Raw genomic sequence first — 5,924 nt, 5'->3', positions numbered from 1 at the left:
ACATGTCATCTTATCCTTCATTTTAACACTTGTCATTTTGTGGTTATTTTGAATTAATTTTTATTCCATATGTAATATTGTGGTTTTCCTATTTTATTAAATTTCATATAATATTTAAATTTAATAATAAATGCATATCAATTTCATTAATGGACTTTCCTTATAATTTCAAATTTTAAAAATAAAATCTAATTAATTTGCTTTGATTATTTTATCTAAATGGTTTGTTTAAATTTAAAAGAGAAAAAAAAAGCACTTTAATTTTATTAATTCAATATTTTTCTCATTTTTCTTATAATTTCAAATTTCTCAAATTTATTTTCCACTTGTCATTTTTTAGGGATTTCCATTTTCTTAAAATAAAATTCCCATAAAGTTGTAATGGGTTTTATAAGGAAATAAAATCATCATATGAATTGGTAATAAATTCTCATAAATACTTCAAACGATTTAATATCTTTTGCAAATTTTCAGAAAATTACATTGTATTATGTAAAGTATTATATTTTAAAATATTTCATATTTATATATTGATATTAAATTTTTATCCTCTTTAATAAATGAAGGTTTTTTTGCAAATGTCATTTTCTCCATCATTTTCGCACTTGTCATTTTGTGGTTATTTTGAATTAATTTTTATTGTATATGTAATTTTGTGGTTTTCCTATTTTATTAAATTTCATATGGTATTTAAATTTAATAATAAATACATATCAATTTCATTAATGGACTTTCCTTATAATTTCAAATTTTAAAAATAAAATCTTATTAATTTGCTTTGATTAATATATCTAAATGGTTTGTTTAAGTTTAAAAGAGAAAAAAAAAGCACTTTAATTTTATTAATTCAGTATTTTTCTCATTTTTCTTATAAATTCAAATTTCTCAAATTTATTTTCCACTTGTCATTTTTTAGATATTTCCATTTTCTTAAAATAAAATTTCCATAAAGTTGTAATGGGTTTTATAAGGAAAAAAAATAAAATCATCATATTAATTGGTAATAAATTCTCATAAATACTACAAACGATTTAATATCTTTTGCAAATTTTCAGAAAATTACATTATATTATGTAAAGTATTATATTTTAAAATATTTCATATATTATGTATTGATATTAAATTTTTATCCTCTTTAATAAATGAAGGTTTTTTTGCCACATGTCATCTTCTCATTCATTTTCACACTTGTCATTTTGTGGTTATTTTGAATTAATTTTTATTCCATATGTAATTTTGTGGTTTTTCTATTTTATTAAATTTCATATGGTATTTAAATCTTTTTTAATAAATGAAGGTTTTTTTGCCACATGTTATCTTCTCCTTCATTTTGACACCTGTCATTTTGTGGTTATTTTGAATTAATTTTTATTCCATATGTAATTTTGTGGTTTTCCTATTTTATTAAATTTCATATGGTATTTAAAATTAATAATAAATGCATATCAATTTCATTAATGGACTTTCCTTATAATTTCAAAATTTAAAAATAAAATCTCATTAATTTTCTTTGATTATTTTATCTAAATGGTTTGTTTAAATTTAAAAGAGAAAAAAAAGCACTTTAATTTTATTATTTCAATATTTTTCTCATTTTTCTTATAAATTCAAATTTCTCAAATTTATTTTCCACTTGTCACTTTTTAGGGATTTCCATTTACTTAAAATAAAATTTTCATAAAGTTGTAATGAGTTTTATAAGGAAATAAAATCATCATATTAATTGGTAATAAATTCTCATAAATACTTCAAACGATTTAATATCTTTTGCAAATTTTTAGAAAATTACATTATATTATGTAAAATATTATATTTTAAAATATTTCATATTTATATATTGATATTAAATTTTTATCCTCTTTAATAAATGAAGTTTTTTTTGCCACATGTCATCTACTCCTTCATTTTCACACTTGTCATTTTGTGGTTATTTTGAATTAATTTTTATTCCATATGTAATTTTGTGGTTTTCCTATTTTATTAAATTGCATATGGTATTTAAATTTAATAATAAATGCATATCAATTTCATTAATGGACTTTCCTTATAATTTCAAATTTTAAAAATATAATCTCATTAATTTGCTTTGATTATTTTATCTAAATGGTTTGTTTAAATTTAAAAGAGAAAAAAAAGCACTTCAATTTTAGTGATTCAATATTTTTCTCATTTTTCTTATAAATTCAAATTTCTCAAATTTATTTTCCACTTGTCATTTTTTAGGGATTTCCATTTTCTTAAAATAAAATTCCATAAAATTGTAATGGGTTTTATAAGGAAATAAAATCATCCTATTAATTTGGTAATAAATTCTCATCAATACTTCAAAGGATTTAATATCTTTTGCAAATTTTTTAGAAAATTACATTATATTATGTAAAGTATTATATTTTAAATTATTTCATATTTATATATTGATATTAAATTTTTATTTTTAATAAACTCGTGTAATACACGGGTCTCACACCTAGTATTTGTTATTTTGTTAGTGAAGATTAATAAATTATAAAAAAAATTTGTATGGTTGTTTCAAATAAAGAAATTACAATTGTTCAAAGATATTTATATTTAATCGTATAAGATAATTATCAAAAATATGAATATGATTTTTTTAATAGTATTTTAATTAATATGTTAAACTCTAAAAGAGTTTTTTTATTAACTTTTAGATTTAAAACTTTTTGTATAATCCAAAGCTAAAAACTATTGCTATAAAACTTTGGGCGTGTTTGGCAAAACTAGCTGTTACCTGGAAGCGGTTAGCGGGTAGCGGGAAGTTGTAGTTTTTATTTGTTATATGAGTGTTTGACAAAAATAATCAGAAGCTTTTAAAATATATAAAGTTACATAAAAAGACAATTAATTAAAAATTAATAAATATATAAATATATTTTAAGGGTAATTATGAAAATTGATTTCAAAAGCTTAGTAGCGTTTAACGCTACATGAACTAACTTTTAGATTTGAAACGTTTTGTTTAATATAAAAGTTAAACGCTCGGTTTTAAACAACTCCTATAATTTATGTACCGAACACATCCTTAATAAAATAACTAATTATTACTTAATATCTATATTTTAAGTTTGAAAACTTTTTACTATCACTTTTAAACAAATGTTAATAAAGTATGTTGGTTATATTTGTTAATTTTAGATTACTATTATTTTATTGTACATCCGTTCTCAATATAGAGTTTACATCTCCCCCTTAATTTAGTTACATATTTAATTATGCATCTTTTATCTCTTAGACTATAATGTATGAGCAACGTCCTACTATGTTTTTATGAGGTGACATAAATTAACGGCATTATAACACGGGAAACACCTCCTCAAGTGCACGTTTTCCAACGTTGTGTTGTTGCGCATTGCCATGGTATTGAATGGTAACGGGGAAAATTCGACTATTTGGCTTGCAATGGATCCTAAACTTGTTCTTGCTCACTGTCGAACCACCATTGACATTGTCATAACCTTGAGCCTCGTCGGAGTGTCGGACTTTAAAGTCGTCGGACTTTCTCTCATTTCTTGCGGCCGATAGGGTTTTGAATATAAGAAGGTTTTTATACCATTAAACTTTAAGTTAGAGCTAAGTTTTGAAGATGTTGCATTTTACACCTTTTAATTTTTTACCATTTACCTTTTAATTTGTTGCATTTCAAGGTTTTTATTTTGTCATTTGTTGTAATTTTTTTAAAATGTTATTTTTAATTTAAAATTTATTAAAATATCATGTTTTATTAATTTATTTGTTTTTTATAATTATTAAAAAACAAAAATAATAAAAATAAATGATGATATGGAAATTAGATGGTGTTATATGTTATTTGGTGTTATAACACTACATAAGACTAAGATAATGATGTGATAACTTTTGAATGTGATAACATATTATTCACACCCACCAATCTTAAAGATTTTCCATTCGCAAAATTTTATCTTAGGTTCATTCTTTGATTTGGTTTAATATGATTTCTCATTTAAAACAACATTCGACATATTGACATTATATATATAATCATAATACGACATTGTTTGCTTTATATATTTATTATATATGCTTAACGAAATGACATTATACATAATCAAAATGTATAAAAGTAAAAATTAATAATAACTATAATAAATAGTGATTTAAACTAGTTTTATAAACAATTTATAAACAAATATATATTATAATTTATCGATATTAAGTTAATTAAATGACTAAAAATTAACATCAACAATAAATAATAATATATATTATAGACAAAACAAAAATAAATAAAATAGAAAACTAGTTTAATTGATGTTACTTTTTCATATGTTTAGGTTAATACAAAAAAATAATTTTAGTTTAAAACCGAAAAAGATTTCTTTTAGTAACATAATTTTTTTATGAAATGCCCGTAACCCCTAAAATCGTAAATTTGCTTTGCCCAATTTTGGTTGTCTACGTCTTCGCAAAACAGGTAGATAAATGAGGCTTGAGGGTATGGTGCGGTTTCAGGGAGTGCGGTTTCGCCACATAAGCAGCGAACACCGCTCCCTGGGTGCGGTTTGGTGCGGTTCAAACCGCAGTGCGATAATAAATGGCCGCAATTTGTGATTCGATGTGGGTAATTTGATTGTTTTGTGATTGGCTGGGGAGAAATTAAAGTTTTTATTTAATTTTTTTTTTTAAATGAAGTGTGGCACCACTCCTAAGGTGTGGTAAGGAACCGCAATTTTATGGTAAAAATGACGTGGCGCTTACGTGGTAACGAAGGAAATGCGGTTTCGGTGGCACGACACCCTCCAACCTAATATAAACTTATACAGTGATTTTTGACTAATTGTAAAGATGTTTGGTTTGACTTCTAAAATGATTTTTGACTAATTGTAAAGATGTTTGGAAAGATGAAAAGGACGTTTGAAAATGACTTTTTCAATAGAGTAAATTTGGTCTTTTTAAAAAATCACAAAATCATGATTTTTTTCAATTTTTCAATGGCCATAAACATTAAAAATATTTTTATATCTCCATTTACTCCAGTATAAACATATCATTTTTAGTTATTTTGCATGTAAAAATTAAACCAAACATTTTAACTTTTATTTTTTAGTTTCAAAAAAACTAATCCATATACATTTAAAAAAATGTAAAAAATTCTTCTGTACAAAAAGTCCTTTTGCCCAAAAAAAAAAAAAAAAAAACACCCTCCAAACTCCAAATGCATGTATAGAAAAACACACACAAAAAAAAATGAAATTTGATAAAAACTTACCAAAGGATCATCGTTTATTTAGATTCATAACGCTGTTATAACAGACACAATGCACCTTTCAAAATCATAAAAAAACCCCCTAAATTATACACTCAAACAGGTCCAACAAAAGACATAAGCTGTCTAAATTTCTGCCATGGCTTATCCCAAACGAGTGCCACATAATTATTCTCAACACCGCCTTCTACCGCCGTAATCGTTATGTTGTATTGCGTTCCAGCCACCACTTGGCTCTCTCCGCCCACTACTTTTTCAAACTGCAGCGACATATGGTCATCCTTGTCGTGCTCATCCACCGCAAACTTCCCGATCTCAATGACCATGGGGTCACTTGCATCGATTGGCGTCCAATCGCCGGTGAGATTCCAACCGCCGGCGAGAGTCCGTGCGCCGAGCGCGAAGGAGAAATTATAAAGGAAAGGAAGGAAGAAGATGAGGATTGTGACAAAGAGATGTCGCATTTTGAAAAGATAATTGATGTGAAAAAAGATATAGAAGTAGGTGAGTAGCTGTGGAAATATATAGGGAATAGAAGCGACAGCCTTTGATATAATATTTCATATATTACGTAACTGATATACAAGTTAACTTAATTTTATTAATAAAATATTTAAAATCTTCTTTTCAAAATTATATTTAGATATATCATAAATTGATTTCTAAATGTAAATTGGTTATC

General features: G+C 24.6%; 1 pseudogene; it reads right to left on the bottom strand.

The window, feature by feature from the left end:
* Positions 1–5,337: 5,337 nt before the first annotated feature.
* On the bottom strand, positions 5,338–5,706 carry LOC145012501 (cysteine proteinase inhibitor A pseudogene; annotated as a pseudogene).
* Positions 5,707–5,924: the final 218 nt, after the last annotated feature.

The sequence above is a fragment of the Lactuca saligna genome, chromosome 1, assembly GCF_052625555.1.
Source record: "Lactuca saligna cultivar CGN05327 chromosome 1, ASM5262555v1, whole genome shotgun sequence".
Classification (NCBI taxonomy): Eukaryota; Viridiplantae; Streptophyta; class Magnoliopsida; order Asterales; family Asteraceae; genus Lactuca; species Lactuca saligna.
The sequence above is the reverse complement of the archived record's forward strand: the minus strand, read 5'-3'. Positions and strand labels throughout refer to the sequence as shown.